This window comes from Narcine bancroftii, chromosome 9, assembly GCF_036971445.1.
Source record: "Narcine bancroftii isolate sNarBan1 chromosome 9, sNarBan1.hap1, whole genome shotgun sequence".
In the NCBI taxonomy this organism is placed as follows: Eukaryota; Metazoa; Chordata; class Chondrichthyes; order Torpediniformes; family Narcinidae; genus Narcine; species Narcine bancroftii.
In genome coordinates this window covers 55,047,301-55,067,189 of record NC_091477.1, presented here as the reverse complement: position 1 = coordinate 55,067,189, position 19,889 = coordinate 55,047,301, and positions in this window count along the sequence as shown.

The window sequence follows — 19,889 nt, the reverse complement described above, 5'->3', positions numbered from 1 at the left end:
CGCATCACTTCATAACGGCAGTTGTAGATCTCCAAAAATGGTTCGACCTAAAAGGGGAGGCAGGCCTCTTCAGCCCGGTTAAGCAACCTGCATAGGAGAAGGTCACTCCGATATAAAACCTATGACCCAAGGACCTCGCTGCCACGTCCCAGCTAGCTTAGCCATGGCACATGATCCATGGGTGTAAAGGGTGGGGCCAGTTCTGCACACACTGCATTCCACCTAAAACCTCCTTTGCGCAGGCCCAAGGACAGGTCCACGTCCTCCCCCTCAAAAGATGCACACAAACTCAAGCTAGCATGTTGGAACATCAGAACCATGCTAGACAAGGTTGACAGCCACCGACCTGAACGTCGGACTGCCCTCATCGCACATGAACTCTTCAGACTCAACATCGACATAGCCGCTCTCAGCGAAGTCTGCCTTGCAGATGTAGGCAGTCTCCAAGAACACGGCACGGGCTACACACTCTACTGGTCTGGCAAGCCTCAGGCTGAACGACGCCTATCTGGTGTTGGCTTCATGGTCAAGAACTCTATTGCCTCAAAACTCGAAAACCTCCCGACAGGCCACTCTGACTGGATCATGTCCATGCGACTCCCCCTTCAAAACAAGCGACGCATCACACTCATATGCTCCAACCCTTCAGGCGGAACCAGCAGAAAAGGACAAGTTCTACACTGATCTGTGCAACCTCATCCAACGCATCCCTACAGCCGACAAGGTTGTCATCCTTGGCGACTTCAATGTTCGCGTCGGCAAAGACTCAGAAACCTGGCCAGGAATCCTTGGCAAGCATGGTGTCGGCAAGTGCAATGACAACGGGCACCTCCTGTTGGAGCTCTGCGCAGAACAGCGGCTTGTCATTACCAACACCCTTTTCCAGCAGAGAGACAGCCTGAAGACTACCTGGATGCATCCCCGATCCAAACACTGGCACCTCCTGGACTACGTTCTGGTGCGAGGAAGAGACAAACGAGATGTGCTACACACCAGGGTCATGCCCAGCGTGGAATGCCACACTGACCACTGGCTTGTTTGCTGCAAGCTCAACCTTCACTTCAAGCCAAAGTTCAAGAACAGTGGAGCCTCCAGAAAGAGGTTCAATGTTGGAAACTTGCAGTCAGACGTAGTGAGAGGAAACTTCCAGGCAAACCTCTAAGCAAAGCTCGAGGATGCAAACTGCCTCACGGACATGTCTCCTGAAACCCTCTGGGATCAGCTGAAAATGGCCACACTGCAATCCACTGAAGAGGGACTGGGCTTCTCTTCCAGGAAAAACAAGGACTGGTTTGATGAAAACAACCAGGAAATTCAGGAGCTGCTGGCAAAGAAACGATCTGCCCACCAGGCTCACCTTGCAAAGCCTTCCTGGCCAGAGAAAAAACGAGCCTTCCGTCTTGCATGCAGCCACCTTCAGCACAAACTCCGGGAGATTCAAAATGAGTGGTGGACTAGCCTCGCCAAACGAACCCAGCTTAGCGCCGACATTGGTGACTTCAAGGGTTTTTATGAGACACTAAAGGCTGTGTACGGCCCCTCACCCCAAGTCCAAAGCCCTCTGCGCAGCTCAGACGGCGAAGTCCTCCTCAGCGACAAGATCTCCATCCTCAATCGATGGTCAGAACACTTCCAATCCCTTTTCAGTGCCAACTGCTCAGTCCAAGAATCCACCCTGCTCCAGTTCCCTCAACAACCCTTGAGGCTAGAGCTGGATGAGGTCCTTACCCGGTAAGTGACATATAAGGCAACTGAACAACTGAAAAGTAGCAAAGCATCAGGTATGGATGGAATGCCCCCAGAGGTCTGGAAGGATGGTGGCAAAGCTCTGCATACCAAACTGCATGAGTTTTTCATACTCTGCTGGGACCAAGGAAAGCTGCCTCAGGACCTTCGTGATGCCATCGTTATCAACCTGTACAAAAACAAAGGCGAGAAATCAGACTGCTCAAACTACAGGGGAATCACGCTGCTCTCCATTGCAGGCAAAATCTTCGCTAGGATTCTCCTTAATAGACTAATACCTAGTGTCGCCGAAAAAGTCCTCCCAGAATCATAGTGTGGCTTTCGCGCAAACATAGGAACTATTGACATGGTCTTTGCCCTCAGACAGCTCCAAGAAAAGTGCAGAGAACAAAAAAAAGGTCTCTACAGCACCTTTGTTGATCTCACCAAAGCCTTTGACACCGTGAGCAGGAAAGGGCTTTGGAAAATACTAGAGCGCCTCGGATGCCCCCCAAGTTCCTCAACATGGTTATCCAACTGCACAAAAACCAACAAGCTCGGGTCAGATACAGCAATGAGCTCTCCGAACCCTTCTCCATTGACAATGGCGTGAAGCAAGGCTGCATACTCGCTCCAACCCTCTTTACTATCTTCTTCAGCATGATGCTGAAACAAGCCATGAAAGATCTCAACAATTAAGACACTGTTTACATCCGGTACTGCACGGATGGCAGTCTCTTCAATCTGAAGCGCCTGCAAGCTCACACCAAGACACAAGAGCAACTTGTCCGTGAACTACTTTCGCAGACGATGCCGCTTTAGTTGCCCATTCAGAGCCAGCTCTCCAGCGCATGACGTCCTGTTTTGTGGAAACTGCCAAAATGTTTGGCCTGGAAGTCAGCCTGAAGAAAACTGAGGTCCTCCATCAGCCAGCTCCCCACCATGACCACCAGCCCCCCCACATCTCCATCGGGCACACAGAACTCAAAACGGTCAACCAGTTTACCTACCTCGGCTGCACCATTTCATCTGATGCAAGGATCGACAAAGAGATAGACCACAGACACGCAAAGGCAAATAGCGCCTTTGGAAGACTACACAAAAGAGTCTGGAAAGACAAACACCTGAAGAAACACACAAAGATCAGCGTGTACAGAGCCGTTGTCATACCCACGCTCCTGTTCGGCTCCGAATCATGGGTCCTCTACCGGCATCACCTACGGCTCCTAGAACGCTTCCATCAGTGCTGTCTCCGTTCCATCAACATTCATTGGAATGACTTCATCACCAACATCAAAGTACTCGAGCTGGCAGAGTCCGCAAGCATCGAATCCATGCTGCCGAAGACCCAACTGCGCTGTGTGGGTCACGTCTCCAGAATGGAGGACCATCGCCTTCCCAAGATCGTGTTATATGGCAAGCTCTCCACTGGCCACCGAGACAGAGGTGCACCAAAGAAGAGGTACAAGGACTGCCTAAAGAAATCTCTTGGTGCCTGCCACATTGACCACCGTCAGTGGGCTGATATCGCCTCCAACCGTGCATCTTGGCGCCTCACAGTTCGGCGGGCAGCAACCTCCTTTGAAGAAGACCGCAGAGCCCACCTCACTGACAAAAGACAAAGGAGGAAAAACCCAACCACCAACCCCAACCAACCAATTTTCCCTTGAAACCGCTGCAACCGTGCTTGCCTGTCCCGCATCAGACTTGTCAGTCACCAACGAGTCTGCAGCAGACGTGGACATACCCCTCCGTAAATCTTCGTCCGCGAAGCCAAGCCAAAGAAAGAAGAAGAGACAGCCACAATTAATCAACAGCAGGATTTTCATCACATTGCTCTGAATAATCACAGTGCTTGTTCACTCTCAGGACGTGTCAACAAGTCTTTGTCTTGAGAAACATTTGGAGGATTGTGTGGAGTCCTGATCACGCAGAAAACGCAGAATGAAGATTCACACTAGGAACAGCAGGGCGCTGACCCACAACGGGAGTAACAGGGTGAAGACTGCACAGGAGGAGCAGGGTGAAGACCCTTACAGCAAACATCAGGGTGAAGACCTCCACCAGGCATTTCAGGCCTGAACCCTTCCTCAAGGTGTGAGCAAAAGGCAGGTAAGGGGCCTATATTAAAAAAAAGCTGGTGAAAAGGGAAGAATGGGAGAATGGGAGGGGGAGAAGAACGGTCCAACAGACAAAAGGTGTTATTGGAAAGGTGAGAATTGATGGGGGATGGGGGTCGTTTTTTATTCTGTGAAAGGAGATGGAAAAGGGAAGAGAATGAGAGAGAAGAGGAAAGGAGACAAGGAAAATGGGGGAGGGGGGGGCTAATGGAAACTGGAGGTCAACATTAATGCGATCCGGTTGTGGGGATGCCCAGACAGAATACAAGGTGATGTTCCTCCAATTTGTGAGTGGTATCAGTCAGCAAGGAAATGGGGGAGAACTGAAATGAGTTGCCACTGAGGGAATCCATACTGTTGTGGCAGACAAAGCCGAGGTTCCCAACAAAGTGATCTCCCGGTCTGCGTCATCTCCCTCACCTGGATGGCTGCAAAGAACTAAAGGAAAGGGAGGATGATGAGGAACTGCCTTCTCCTAGAATATTGCAGCTATTTTCTCTTTATTTGAACTCAATTATTATGCAAATAATATTAGATCAATGGTCACAAACTATTTGGCTACTTGTGTTAATTAATGATAGTCATTGTTGGATTCAACATAACCTGCATCCTCACCAGTTCTGGGTTTGCCTGCTCACAGACTGCCTTCTGTTTTCATTCATTAATCTACTGGACTCTGTTGTAGCAATCCAAGTAAATAAAATCTACTCTTCCTCTGGAACATCTGCGACCACAACTTTAAGTTACTCCTGTGTCCCCATCTCCTAAAAACATTGGCACTTCATTGGAGTTTAGTTCCTGAGTGATGCAGGCAATAAGCCAAACATCAAATGCTGCCTTTGCTCAATGTGTTCACTGTTGGGTAAGAGTTCCAGATTTTTTAGAAACACTGCTAAATCTTTCATTCCTGGCATGATGGAGGTTAAGCTCTGACAAAACACAGCTCCTCCGGAAGTGCAAATGCATGTCCATATCAAGTCAAGTTTGTTGTCATCTGATTGTATAAGTACAACCCAATGAAACAGTCCACACACAGCCAGACATACCATACATATGCAGGATCAGGTAATCCCATATCATCCCGTATGTATCATATGATCATTGTGCAACATTTATTGACACCCCATCTGTCTATACTGCATTTTCATAATCTTAGAACTCATCTCTCCATGGTCCTGCAATCCCCTTCAGCTCTCTATCCCAACACATGCCACATCCTCTATCCAAGCTGAATACCTTTTCTCTCTGTTTTATTTTTGGCATTCTGCAACTCCCATTCCACCACCTAGGTTCAGCTACCTCTGCCTTTCCTTTAAAGGTGTTCTGAGAGACTGGGTTCTGTCATTGTCAGTAAAGCCTCTCAATATTTCAATCTATTTTTATCTGTGTAAAATGCTCTAAGCCCTGTTAATTAAGCCACAGATGTAGATGTGAAAGAATTTAATTGCTGTTTCTTAAAACAAAACAAAGTTCAAAGGTAGAGATGGGTTATTTGTCAGTAAGAGGTGAAAGGTTACCACTGGAAGACTGAGAATACAGTTCGATCAGCTCCTCAACTCCCGAATGTACTGAATGATGGAGTAGGTTGAAAGGAACAAATTGCATACGCAGGCGTGCGCACGCACACACAGAGATGCGCGCACACACAGAGGTAGAGGAATGATCTGATGGGTGTTTCTGATCCAGGATTCTGCTGGGAAGACTAGATTGTGATCCTGGGATAATAGGGTCTAATTTCTCCTGTTATACACAGTAAAGATGCACCTCATCCTATTGGGGCATCAGGATAAGCCACATCCTGAAGGGTCTGGTCAAGCTGTCTAACTTTTGTGAGGTAATTATCACACTTCAACCTCGTTAAAACAAAGAGTATCAATGATGTCCCACAAAAGAGAATTAAGCACGCATTTCTTGGCCTTCATTGTCTACCTGCTCAACAATTTGTGGGAACTTTTTTCACTTTAAGAATAAATGTGACTTTTTTTCAAGATGTCTGTTCATTGACCAATTTCTTTGGTTCAGCTTTGATCTATTGTCCAATGGTCATACTCAGTACATTGGAGTATAGAGTAATCTTTCATTGCCAACTCCAGCATTTGAAATGTATAATGGAAAATCTGGCTGCATCTAAACCATTGCTTCAGCAGCTTGTAAATTTTAAGTTGCATCTTAATGTCCAGCTTTACTCTAACAATATGTTATGGCTTCAAGAGACTGTGATACTTTTAAGGGTGAAAACTGTGCTATCTGCTTGATGTACAAACTATTTGTAAAATGTAGATCATGTCACTGTTAACCCTGGTTTGCCCTGCAAACCAGAGCATTGCAGTTTTAATGTTAATTGAGTTTATGTTCTGCCATCAGCGAATGCGTTCTTGTGGATTTTACAGAGGCAGATGGAAAATAGATGTTCCCTCCCTCTCTACCCCTGGTGGTCAGTATGATTTCAAGGAAATACATTATGCTTTATTTTAAACTGATTCAAAACAACATAATAAATGCAAACCATATTCTCAATAAACAAGAATTATTAGGCTTACAGACTATAAAAATGCAAGAAATTTCAAAAATTTAAAAAAATGAAATGCAGTATAAGTCTGTCAATATATTGAGAGGAATAAGGTCTGGTTAATCTATAAGATACAAACGTCAAGAGAATGGAAGCAGGAAATATTCCTCTATACGTATGAATTGAAGTCATTCCTCTGGATTTTATTTATTTATTTTCCAGCTTCTTATTTCTCACAAACTGGAACTTGAAATGACAATCTGTCCTTTCTGGTGCTGATGGGAATGTGAAATATTTGGATTACCATATAACCCTATAACCATATGGAGCGAAACAGGCCATGTCGGCCCTTCGAGTCTGCACCGGTTCACTTGAACAACTCCACTCGCTCAACCCTCCTGCTCTCTGCCCATAACTCTCCAACCCCCTCACCTCCATGTACACATCCAACCTTCTCTTAAATGACAGAAGGGACCCTGCCGCAACTATCTCATTTGGAAGATCATTCCATTTTGCCACCACTCGCTGAGTGAAAAAGCAACCTCTAATATTTCTCCTAAAGTTTTGCCCCCTTACCCTTAACTCATACCCATTTGTTCTAACCTCCCCTGCCCTCAGGGTAAAGAGTTTGTTTATGTCTAGTGTATCTATTCCTTTCACAATTTTAAATACCTCTATCAAGTCCCCTCTCAGTCATCTACATTCCAATGATTAAAGTCCTAGTCTCCTTAATCTCTCCCTGTAATCCAGATGCTGTAAGCCAGGCAACATCCTTGTAAACCTTCTCTGCACCCTCTCCACCTTATCTATATCCTTCCTATAATTTGGAGACCAGAACTGAACACAATACTCCAAACCAGGCCTCACCAATGCCTTAAACGGCTGCAGCATCACTTCCCAGCTCCTATACTCTATACTATGATTTATGAAGGCCAACATACCATATGCCTTCTTAACAACCCTACATGGGAATCCATCTTTAGTGAACTCTGTACCATAACCCCAGGTCCCTCTGCTCCTCTGCGTGCCTCAGTGCCCTCCCCTTAACTGTATATGTCCTATTCTGGTTATTTTTACCAAAATGCAACACCTCAAACTTGTCTACATTGAATTCCATCTGCCATCTTTCAGCCCACTCTTCCAAACAAACCAAATCATTCTGTAATCCAAGAAAACGTACCTCACTATCTACCACTCCCCCTATTTTCATATCATCCACATATTTGCTTACCCAGTTAACAACACCCTCCTCTAAATCATTAATATAAATGATAAACAACAAGGGACTCAGCACCGATCCCTGAGGCACCCCGCTTGTCACAGGCTTCCAACCTGACAGATTTATCATTGGAGCACATACGTGATGTCACATACAACCCTGAGATTCTTTTTCCTGGAGGCCAGGCAGAATTACCAATTATTGGTAGTTCAAAATAAACTGTGCACAATGTATACATGTAAACAAATAAAGAAATGTAAATAAACTGCAATAAGAGAAGAGACAAAAACAATAAAGTTCACAAGTAAGAGCCCTTAAATTTGTCCCTGAGTGAGTTTGTCGTTGAGGAGTCTGATGGTGGAGGGGTAGCAGCTGTTCCTGAACCTGGTGTTGTGAGTCTTGTGACACCTACACCGCTTTCCTGATGGCAGCAGTGAGAAGAGAGCAGGTGCTGGGTGGTGTGAGTCTTTGATGATTCCTGCAGTTCTCCGAAGGCAGTGCTCCACGTAGATGTTCTTGAAGGTGGGGAGGGTTTTGCCTGTGATGTCCTGGGCTTTGTCCACTATCTTTTGCAGAGGGTATTGTTGTTCCCATACCAGACCGTGATCCCCACTTTCCACCACACATTTGTAGATACCTGTCAGAGTTCTTGGCGTCATACCAAACCTCTGCAAACTCCTGAGGAAGTAGAGCTGCTGATGTGCTTTCCTCATGATGCCATTGGTGTGTTGGGTCCAGGAAAGTTCCTCCAAAATAGTGACTCCCAAGAACTTAAATTTGCTCACCCTCTCCACCTCTGATTCCCCCAGTGATCACTGGATCGTACACCACTGGCTTTCCCTTCCTGAAGTCCACAATCAGCTCCTTAGTTTTGGTGACATTGAGTTGTTGTTGTTGGTGCACCATTCAACCAAGTTTTCAGTCTCTCTTCTGTATGCTGACTCATTGCCCCTTTTTATACAACCCACTACCGTGGTATTGTCAGTAATTTTGTAGATGGTGCTATAGACATACAGTCTATACAGTCGTAGTTGTAAAGGGAGTAGAGAAGGGGGCTAAGAACACAGCCCTATGGGCCTCTGGTACTGATGCAGATTGTGGATCAGAAGTTCTTACCAATCTTCACTGATTGTGGTCTGGAGGTGAGGAAATCCAGGAACCAGTTACACAGTGGAGTGTTGAGTCCCAGGTCTTGGAGGTTGCTGATCAGTTTTGAGGGAATGATGGTGTCAAATGCCAAATTGCAGTCATTAAAGAGCACCCTGGCCAGGTGTTCCAGGGCTTTGTATAGAACCAATGAGATGGCATCCGTTGTCGACCTATGATGGATGAATTGGAATGAAGCCATGTCACCGCTCAGGCAGGAGTTGATATGCTTCAATGCCAGCCTTTCAAAACACTTCATCACTGTTGATGTGAATGCCTCTGGTTGATCATCATTTCGGCAGGTTACCACACTCTTTTTGGGCATCAGTATGATTGATGCTGTTATAATGTGAGCTGTTTTTAGTGAGGCTGGGAGGAGTTTACTTCCTTTCTGTCTTCTTTACTTCCTGTGTGCCTTGGAGGCCAAGCTGTGAATAAGAGGAGAAACAACAGAGGAAGGAGACAAGCCTCTGTGTGTGTGTTTAAATATGGTTTTGCTGCGCCAGATAAAGTTGGTCTTTCAGGTTTTAAGTTGTTGAGTGGTTCTTTCTCAACGTAGAAGTTACCACATATTTTTGATGATGAGGTGAACTGGTTTTGTGGAAGTGTTGACCCATTTTGAACCAGAGTTTGGGATTATTGGTGAATTCGTGGAAGAAAATGAGGATTGGCCAGAGTATGAAGAAAGGTGGGACACTTTTTCTGTGCTAATGGAATTAATGAGGAGGCTAAGAAGCGCTCTATTCTCCTGAGTATGTGGGGCAAAAACTAACAAGTTGATAAAGAATTTAGCCACAGTACGGAAACCGGGGGAAATTCCATTTGATGAACTGGTCAGGCTTGTGGGATTAGGATCTTGAGGACAAGGTGAAATCATGCCCAGAATGTGAGATCAATCAGAAAATACCACCAGGAGCTCTTTTGCACCCATGGGAGTGGCCAGACTGCCCCAGGTCTAGGCTACATTTGGATTTTTCTGGCCCTTTTATGGGACAGATGTTTCTAGTAATGGTGGATACACATTCCAAATGGATAGAAGCTCACATCATGGGCAACATTACAGCACATTCAACTGTAGACAAACTCAGACAATTGTTTGCCGTCCAGGGGTTGCCTGACACACTGGTCACAGATAATGACCCGACGTTCAGTGAGTTCATGCAGCAGAAGGGCATTCATCACATTTTTCGGACGGCCCCTTCCCACCCAACCTCAAATGGTTTCGCTGAGCGGGCTGTTCAGACAGTGAAGGACGACAGGGGACACTTAGCAACAGTGTTTAACTACTGCCTTATGCCGCAGACTACAACTGCACATATTCCAGCGGAGATGCTGATGGGGCATAGGCCCAAGTCAAGATTGGACCCGCTGCACCCGGACATGAAGGCAAGAGAGGAGAGAAAGCAGGAAAAGCAGAAGGGACATGATCAATGTGCGGGAGAAAGACAGTTAAAACCAGGTGACAATGTCTATGTGAGAAACAATCGGCAATGGCTACACTGTGGGCCTGTCTCCTGTGTTGTTAAACTGATTGATGGACATGTCTTCCACAGACATCAGGACCATGAGCGCTTGTGTCATGATACATACTCAGAGGCAAACAATTCCATGGAATTTTTAACAGTGAGACAGACTGCAGTGGAAGTGTGTTCCCCAGTGACTTTGCCAGAGAGAGAAGCTGATAGAAGGACCAGGGTCCCCTTGAGAGGATGAACATTCCCACACGGTCACACAGACCCCTCTTATGCTCCCAACAGCAGATCTGCCCAAAGCACCTTCGTCAGCGGCGCCTGCTGAGTCATCGGGGGTGGTGGGCAGATCACGGCGTACTTGCAAACCTCTTGACAGACTGAATCTTTGATTAGACAGGTTTTTTTTAGTAGACTGAATAGGAATCTGCCACTTTTTATGCATGTTTACTAAAGTGTTGCTGAGATGTTGTTACAAGTTTTAGGAGTTCGTACGCTAATGACACCATTGTGTTTTATATTTGAGGCATGTTTGATTCTAAGGAGGGAGAAGTGTTGTAATGTGAGCTGTTTGTAAAGTGAGGCTGCTGGGCGGGGTTTACTTCCTGTCTGACTTCTTTACTTCCTGTGTATAGCTTGGAGGCCAAGCTATGTGTAAGAGGAGAAGCAACAGAGAAAGAAGACAAGTCTGTGTGTATAGTTTTGCTGTTCCAGATAAAGTTTTACTTTTGAGCTTGAAGTTATTGAGTGGCTATTTTTCAAAGTAGAAGTTACCGGTTGGAAACAGGTGGGTACCACGACCTACCGGAGTGAGAGGGTGAAGATAGCCATGAATACATTGGCAAGTTGGTCAGGACAGATTTTTAACACTCGGCCAGGTACTCCATCCAGGCCAGATGCTTTCCTCGGATTCAGCCCATATCACCAAGTTTCTCTTGCCATTATCACAATTGTAAAATAATGTTGCTTTTGCTCTATACTAACTGATCTCTCTCTGTAATTGTAACTCTTGAGATCAAAACTATACGCACAATACTTCAGGTGCAGCTGTGCCAATGCCCTATATAATTGCACTAAGGGTTTCTTAATCCTTTATTCAAATCTGTTTGTGGTAAAGATGAACATACCATTCACTTGCTTCACCTGAATGTTGGCTTTTAGTGATCCGTGTACAACCATAACTAGATCTCTTTGAACAACAAAATGACTCGGTATTTGATATAATTTTGCTTCATTGTTATGTCCATAGTGTGTAAAACTCACATTTTCCCATATTACTCCATATGCCATGCTCTTGCCCATTCACCTAGCCAGTTGTTGGCTCCTCTCTATCCTATTATCCCGCTTCAAGGTGTTCTGTTAGTAACTCCCTTATTATATATTCCAGATGTTCCTGGGTTGGCAATTCCGTTTACTCACTCCCTCCTTTCAAAGATAATGAGGGGACATTTGCTATACTCCCATCCACAATAACATTTCCAGACTCTGTAACTTTGGAAGATGATAATATTTTAATGTGTTAAACGTCACTTCTAACTTATGTTTTTGTAAATGTGCTCCTTGGTCCTGGAAAAACACTATTTTGTCTGTACCGTGCAAGCAGGGTAAGAACGATAAATATAGGTAGCTTCACAGTGTATTCACTAACTCGAATACGATCTCATTCAAAACTCTGGTTCTACCTCACAAGTTTCTCTGCAATTTGTTACTATTATTTGGCTCCTTGCATTCCTCTTTCTTTCTAATATATTGATCCTCCAATATTTCAGGAAGGTGTATGCGCTTTTGTGAAAAACCAAAGTAATTGTTCATTTTCTCCACTGCCTTAAATTCTTCCATCTCTGTCAGCAAGGAGCCCTCTCTGGTTCATTTTATGGATCCACAACAGCTCTTACAGCTCAGCTTTATGTTTCCTGCAGTCTACTTTATTTTCAATTTTGCTTTTCTTTAGCAATTTATTGGTCTTTCTTTGTTGAGTATTAAAAAGAACCCCCCCCCCCTCCCTCCCCCACCACCACCACCACCAGTTCCCAGACTCACTACTACTTCTGGCAACTTCAGACTAAATTTCTGCTTCTTTCCAAAGGTTTGAAATGTACCTTCCTTTCCCTTTTTCTGGGATTCTGAAAACTGAGGGAGTCCTTGTCTTGAAAGCTCTGTCTGGAAGTTCCCCTTGGAGGCCTCATGTTTATAAGCAGGTCTCTTGCAACCTCCCCGGCCCTCAACCCTCCTTCTGTATTCACAACACAGGCTTGTACTGTCTCGCTTCTATTTTCTTCAACTCACTGTTTTCATTTGCCAGCTGGAGGAGGATTTCTTTTTAATGGCCTGGAGGAATTGTTTCCCTGCTGCTGAACTTTCTTTTGTCGTTGCCTTTGAAAAGATCAGCAGGTTGAATTAAGAATGCTATCGGAAAGTGAGCCACATCGCCCAGTCTTTACCTTTTGTACCTGCCAAGCAATGGTGTTTGAAAAGTGAGTAAAAGTAAACAAACTTTGTTTCAGGAAACACAACACACATAACATTTTACAGCACAGACGGAAGCCATTTGGTCTATTATGCCGCTTATTTGAAAGAGCTATTAAATTAGAGCTATGGTTCTGCTCTTTTCTCGTAGCCCTACAAATATTTCCTTGTCAAGTTTCCAGACAGGCAGCTCAGTAGCATAGGCAGCTAATTCACAACTCACCATGCAACAAAGAAAGGGTCGCCCACAAAATTTCAAGCTCTTTTATTTCAGGAGCAGGTCTTCTTTGGCTTGGCTTCGCGGACGAAGATTTATGGAGGGGGTAAATGTCCACGTCGGCTGCAGGATCGTTTGTGGCTGACAAGTCTGATGCGGGACAGGCAGACACGGTTGCAGCGGTTGCAGGGGAAAATTGGTGGGTTGGGGTTGGGTGTTGGGTTTTTCCTCCTTTGTCTTTTGTCAGTGAGGTGGGCTCTGCGGTCTTCTTCAAAGGAGGTTGCTGCCCGCCGAACTGTGAGGCGCCAAGATGCATGGTTTGAGGCGATATCAGCCCACTGGCAGTGGTCAATGTGGCAGGCACCAAGAGATTTCTTTAGGCAGTCCTTGTACCTCTTCTTTGGTGCACCTCTGTCACGGTGGCCAGTGGAGAGCTCGCCATATAACACGATCTTGGGAAGGCGATGGTCCCAGCGTGGACTCGATGCTGTCGACCTCTGCCATCTCGAGTACTTCGACGTTAGGAATGAAAGCGCTCCAATGAATGTTGAGGATGGAGCGGAGACAATGCTGGTAGAAGCGTTCTAGAAGCCGTAGGTGATGCCAGTAGAGGACCCATGATTCGGAGCCGAACAGGAGTGTGGGTATGACAACGGCTCTGTATACACTTATCTTTGTGAGGTTTTTCAGTTGGTTGTTTTTCCAGACTCTTTTGTGCAAGCAGAACGAACATACAGTGAGGCAAAAGGCCCGTTAATGTGATTTCTGATGCCATTCAGAAAGCTAAGATGAAGGCGTTGGACCTCTCTCTGGAACTGCTTAACTCAAATCAATAATTGTTTTCAGAAGTTATTTCCAAGAGGAAAGGCTCGATTGGGTGAGCTGTGCCATTTGTACGAAGTAACAGCAATATCTCTAGTCCTTATGAAAATCGTTGAAGTTTAGTACAAACTTGTTCCAGTGTCTCAATTGAATCTGTTTGCTACAGAAAGATGGTTGCTGTCAACTCCTGGAGTACCCAGTATACTTCCGTCAGCTCCCACACTCCCTAGAAACAAGGCATCCATTAATTTCCTCTTCTACAAAAGAAATACTTGGGGCAATGTTCTGAGTGAATGTTAAACATGTGCCTCTTAGGAAAGCACAGGTATTGGCAGCCTTTTCAGCCTCTGTGATTAATGTTGACCAGGCTTAACGGTTTCATCAAATATTATTTTGAGGTTTGATAGAATTTATATATAGGTCAATGACAAAGGATATAATTTAATTTAATTTTAATTTAGATATACAGCATAGTCAATCTCTTGCAGTTATGAGCCTATAACACCCAAATATGCCCATGTGACCAATTAATCTACTAACCCCATACACCTTTGGAACTGGGAGGGAATCAGGGCATCTGAAGGAACCCCACCTGGGCATGGGGAGAACGTATAAACTCCTTGCAGACAGCAGCGGATTTGAACCTGGGTAGGTAGTGCTTTAACCGCGTGGTGCTAACCACTACCACTAATTGCGCTGCCCAACTTTAGTTTATTGTTAAGAAGTAAAAATGAACAGAATACAGCAAATGTTCACAGAAATTTGGAACTCTCTTCACAAAAAGCTATTAATGGTGGGAACAAGTGGAGCTTTCAGGATTTAGATGGAAGTTAGGGTATGAAGAACAGGGAGCAAAGGCGAGAAAGTGGAGCTAAGGTACAGATCTGTCCGATCAACTCAAATTGCAGAGAAGCTCTGAGGACTTAAAAAGTTTTCAATTACTTAAATGGCCCCACATTGGTCTACTTGCATGTATGTGTTTATCTGAGTGCATGTATGTCTGACTGCATGCCTGGCTATGACAATCTCTCTGTCTGTACATATATGGCGAGCTCTCCAATGGCCTCCGTGACAGAGGTGCACCAAAGAAAAGGTACAAGGACTGCCTAAAGAAATCTCTTGGTGCCTGCCACATTGACCACCGCCAGTGGGCTGATATCGCCTCAAACCGTGCATCTTGGCGCCTCACAGTTTGGCGGGCAGCAACCTCCTTTGAAGAAGACCGCAGAGCCCACCTCACTGACAAAAGGCAAAGGAGGAAAACCCCAACACCCAACCCCAACCCACCAATTTTCCCCTGCAGCCGCTGCAACCGTGTCTGCCTGTCCCGCATCGGACTTGTCAGCCACAAACGAGCCTGCAGCTGACATGGACATTTACCCCCTCCATTAATCTTCGTCCGCGAAGCCAAGCCAAAGACATGAATGTGAGTGTGAGTGTGAGGATCCATGGGAAAACTTAGTACATCCTACTGATCATTCCATCTTCTGAGACTTGAAGGAGGGCCAGTCTTTACTTCCTGCTAAGGCTGGAGCAGGTCAGTGCTGTTCCTGAAGAATGGGTGAGATATCAGAAGGAAGGGAGAATGGTCACACAAGCAATTGTTATATCCCTGTTGGGATGGATTTTGAGGTGTCAGCATTGGGCACATTTGGAATGTGGTTGGGAGTTTGGGGAGCAGCGTTGAATAATTAAGATCAGTTGAGGACCAAAAGAACCTCTGGGGTTGATTCAGGGATTGACAATTCATCAAGTTTATTACCATCGAATTATACAAGTACATCCTGATGAAACAGCGTTCTCTGGTACAAATATTGTTCAGTAAATACGAGTTGATGGGTAGTATAAGCAGTTCCTTCAGCATTCTCACTGCAAATTTGTGACCTGAGACTCAGAAGATTGAAGAGTTGAAGGGATCTGCTGGAGATCAATTGAGCAGAGATTGGGGGCAAGCAGAATAGGGTGTTGGTGCGATGTCAGGAACAGCCTGAAGGATCAATCATCGCAAATCATTTACCTGGCTGCTCTCCCAGTCCAATGACTGCAATTGGAAGGTTATGTTGTGCCAGGAATGGCCTATGCTATTGACAGAATAGTTCACCCTTCTCTGACAATGCTCCAAAAGGAACATTGCATGCGGAATGACGTGTTCACGATGCAAGAATGTCACCAGGATCACAAAATTGGCTCACACTGGAAGTGCCTTGATGAACTTCTGGATTGATGTGCAATGACCCTAAAGATATTGTGGCATTTTGCTCCAAAAGAAACAATATTCAAAAGCATGAAGCTAAAAAATATGAATTATGCAACTGAGTTTCCACATTTCTGAGTGGCTTGATTGTGACTTACTGAAGTGGGAACACAGCAAGAATGTTCTTTTTTCTTTTTAATTCTAATATCAGAAATTCCTCAGTCCTTGGACGCAATGTGCACATGCATGTACAAGAGCAAAATACTGCAGATGCTGAAAACCTATCAATTTGTTCTTCAGTGTTCATTAAATATACTCAGGCTGACAATCAGCCTGGGCTAAAACCTACCCAGGAACAACATTCTTTTGATCAAAGCAGCAAAATCGCCTAATCTAGCACATTAAACTGCTAACTCCTTATTCATGGCAAATGTTAAAAAAAAACCTTTAATTCTCTGAAAAACATGCAAATCAAAGCATATGGAGCTATTCCTCTGAAGCCCTTTTTCCACGGGCATCCCAGTTAATTGGTTGTGCAGTGTTCCGGGATAGGAAGCCGTTTGTTCTGTTTCCATTGGGCCACCTTTAACTGGGACACTCATCCCCGGGGATCGGACAATCCCCCTTCAACAATTGAAGTGCCTAAGCTTTTATCCGAGATCATTGGGACTGGACAGTTGTTGTTTGGAATCTTCGCCGTTCGTTCCCTCTGGCCCAGGGGCCCCGGGCTGAGTGCAGGGGTAGGGGACTGAGTGCAGGGGATAGGGTGTGCTGACAAGGCTGAGTGTGGGGAGTGGGAGGTGGGGTTGCTGACTGGGTCGAGCAGTGGTTCTACGTGCGCCATACAGATGGAGCTTGGAGGGGAAGGGATGGCCCAGGTGCTCGGCCAAAAAGGTAGCCAGCATCGGCTGCTCAGAGCCAGTGGCCAAGTGGGGTAGAAGGCTGGACACAGGGAGCAAAGCTACAGGAGGAGCAGGGTGTTGGAGTGGCGGAGCCGAGGCACTGACAGCTTTCAGGCATTTCAGCAGCTCGTCGGACCAGCAATCAGGCAGACCCAGCAACACTGTGCTGTCTGTCGCACCCCCCCCCCCCCCCAACACCATCTAACTCCCAACACAGCAATAGAGGTGCAGTGCTGCTGAGCCAGGAGTTTACAAACTGCTGCTCCAGATCACAGCGATGGCTCAATGCAGGAGCAATGGCTTTCTTCCTTACCCATAATCCCTCATGCTCCTGGAACCGTTCTGGTGCAAAAATTCGACTTGCATCCATTTCGAGATGCGACCAATCCTTCAGTCCCAATTAAGGCATAAATCAGGGAGTACCTATACTTTATGTAGCAAAGATAAAGAGACATAACCAATGTTTTGGACTTGAGCCCTTCATCAAGGTGTGGAAAAATGTCAGCCCCATTTTTTTGTTCGGGCACCTGCCAACATTTTTCCACACCTTGATGAAGGGCTCAAGTCCAAAACATTGGTTATGTCTCTTTATCTTTGCTACATACACTGTTTGACCTGCTGAGTTTCTCCACCATTGTGTTTTCCCTTGCTTTATTATCCTTGAGCGTATCACAGGGGGTTCCCAATCCTTGCTAGTATCCTTTTAAAAGAATTAATTCAGAAGAATGTAAAGACAAAAGCTGATCTAGACTCAAATCTCACACAGTTAGTATAGGGGTTAGCCTTTTCATTGCCAATGATCGGGACTGGACCAGGCTGTAAGGAGTTTGTATGTTCTCCCCATGACTGTGTGGATTTTCTCTGGGGCTCTGTATTCCTCCCACTGTTCAAAACGTACTGGGGGGTGTAGGTTAATGGGGTGTAAATTGGGCGGCACAGACTTGTGGGCTGTGACCGTGCTGTATGTCTACAGTTTTTTTAAATTAAAATGAAGATTTAATTCAAAGTTTTGTTGGTTTTGATGAAGTGTCTCCTCAGTCATTTGTGAGCACTGTACTATGTAAACCATTTCATGAATGAGCAGTCAAGGCAGCGCTTCAAGATATAAACAGTTTAAAAAATGTTCCTTGATACATTTAAGAGCAGTAATCTTGATTAATGTGGATGAAAATGTGATTATCACAAAAAATAAACAGCTCAACCAGGTTGTTCATCACGGAGGTAACATTCATTCAAAATGTCTGGAAATTACTTTTAAAGACAATGAACCAAATATGGTAGATAACAGACTGTTAGCAAACCAGATATAAAAATTACATCTTTTAAAACATGCTCATCATTCTTCTTCTGGCTTATAGGACAGATTGTTAAAGAAACTCTTCCAAGACCTTCAGATGGGCTCATTAGTGGAAGCTGGCAGTTGTGATTCAGTTCAGTAAAGGGTATGAATGGTTTCAAGGGAAAGAAAGGTTTGATGTGCATCGTTTCATCAAGCCTGTGTCAAACGCCATGCAGGTTCAATTCGCCACAAGGAGCACTTGAAAATCCTCAACTCTGCCAACACTTTCTGCATCGCAGAAGCACTTGGCTGGTGCAGTGAACCATGTAAACATGATTCTGAGTTCATTCCAGATGGATATCGGCAACTTCTGTTAGAAACTTGGGATGAAAAGAGCATCAGGATCATATTAGAGTTCTCTGTGTTGGAGATTCTATCAACGTAGTGATGGAGAGTGGAGCCTGTGGTAGACAGGAATACCATTAATAAGGCTTTTCTTTTACTTTGGTTCACTTTTCTAAAAGTTGCTCTTGTAACAGCAAGCTGTGGGTGGGCAGGAGTTGTTCCCAAACTACATTCATTGAGGAAGGTAGGGGTTTGATGTCAAAATATGTTAAGTACTTGTTTGTTTAAGGCATTTTTATATGCTTGTTCCGAAACAGAAAATAAACTGTAATTTTCCTCAAAACTCTCTGAACATTTTACTTCCTGATCCGAAAGTTCTTCTGCAGTAAATTGAGTAGTGCAGTTCATGATGTGTGCCCAGTGTGGGTTACCGTATCGCTGCCTGACCTGATGGGGCAATGAGCAAGTGTGAATGGAATAGAAATGGACACAAGAGATGCTGCAATGTGGAGCCAAAAACTCATTGTTGGAGAAACTCAGTGAGTTGAACAACATCCATGGGGAGGGGGATGGGGGAGCGCGGTGGTGGGTGGAAGATAGGTGGGGGGAGGGGATGGGGGAGCGCAGAGGTGGGTGGAAGATAGGTGGGGGGTGGGGGGGTGAGGCAAATGTTTCAGATTGAGCTTCTGCATCAGGGTGGACAAAGAGCGGAACAGGAAAATGAGTGGGGGAGTGAAGGTGAGACAGGGGCTGATAGGTGAATGGCAGAGGGTGACTGGAGGTGGAGATAGGGAGGGGTATTGGGAGGCAGATAGGTGGAAGCAGATGAATATTGTTTTAAATGCCAGGGGGAGGAGAGGTTGAAAGTGGAGACTGAGGCTGAATGTTGATGAAGGCAACACAACTGCTGTGAATCTGATGTGAAAAGAAGGTAACAATGTGAACCATGAGGGGAGAGTCTAAAATGAAATCATATGATCATACAAACATTGACTTTTCCAATCACGTCTCTCTTCTCTATCTCTAACCCCCCCCTTCTGATCCACATCAATTCCTCCAATTCCTCTCCAGACCCATCACCATATTCATCCCCTTCTGCCCCCTGGTTCCGTCCTCCTATCACCACTTCAGCAGGTGTGGCATCAACACAAAGTGGAAATTACTGGGATGCAGGATAAAAGACTCTCTAAGCTGGGTCCTTGGCATCACACAATGGAACATGGCTATGGTTGTTGAACTTTGCTGCAGGAATTCCTGAAGCCAAACTATCATCTGCGCCTCCATCAATATCATTTACATTCTTAGGTCAGAAGTGGGATGTTCACTAATGATTAAATGATGTTCAATTTCATTCACAACGCCACATAAAATACAGCGTTCCGCACGTACATGGTTGGGTCCCTTCCTACATGGAACAGATCATGCCTTCATGGAAGCAAGCCTGGAAAGCATTCAGGCACAGACTGTAAAAAGGGA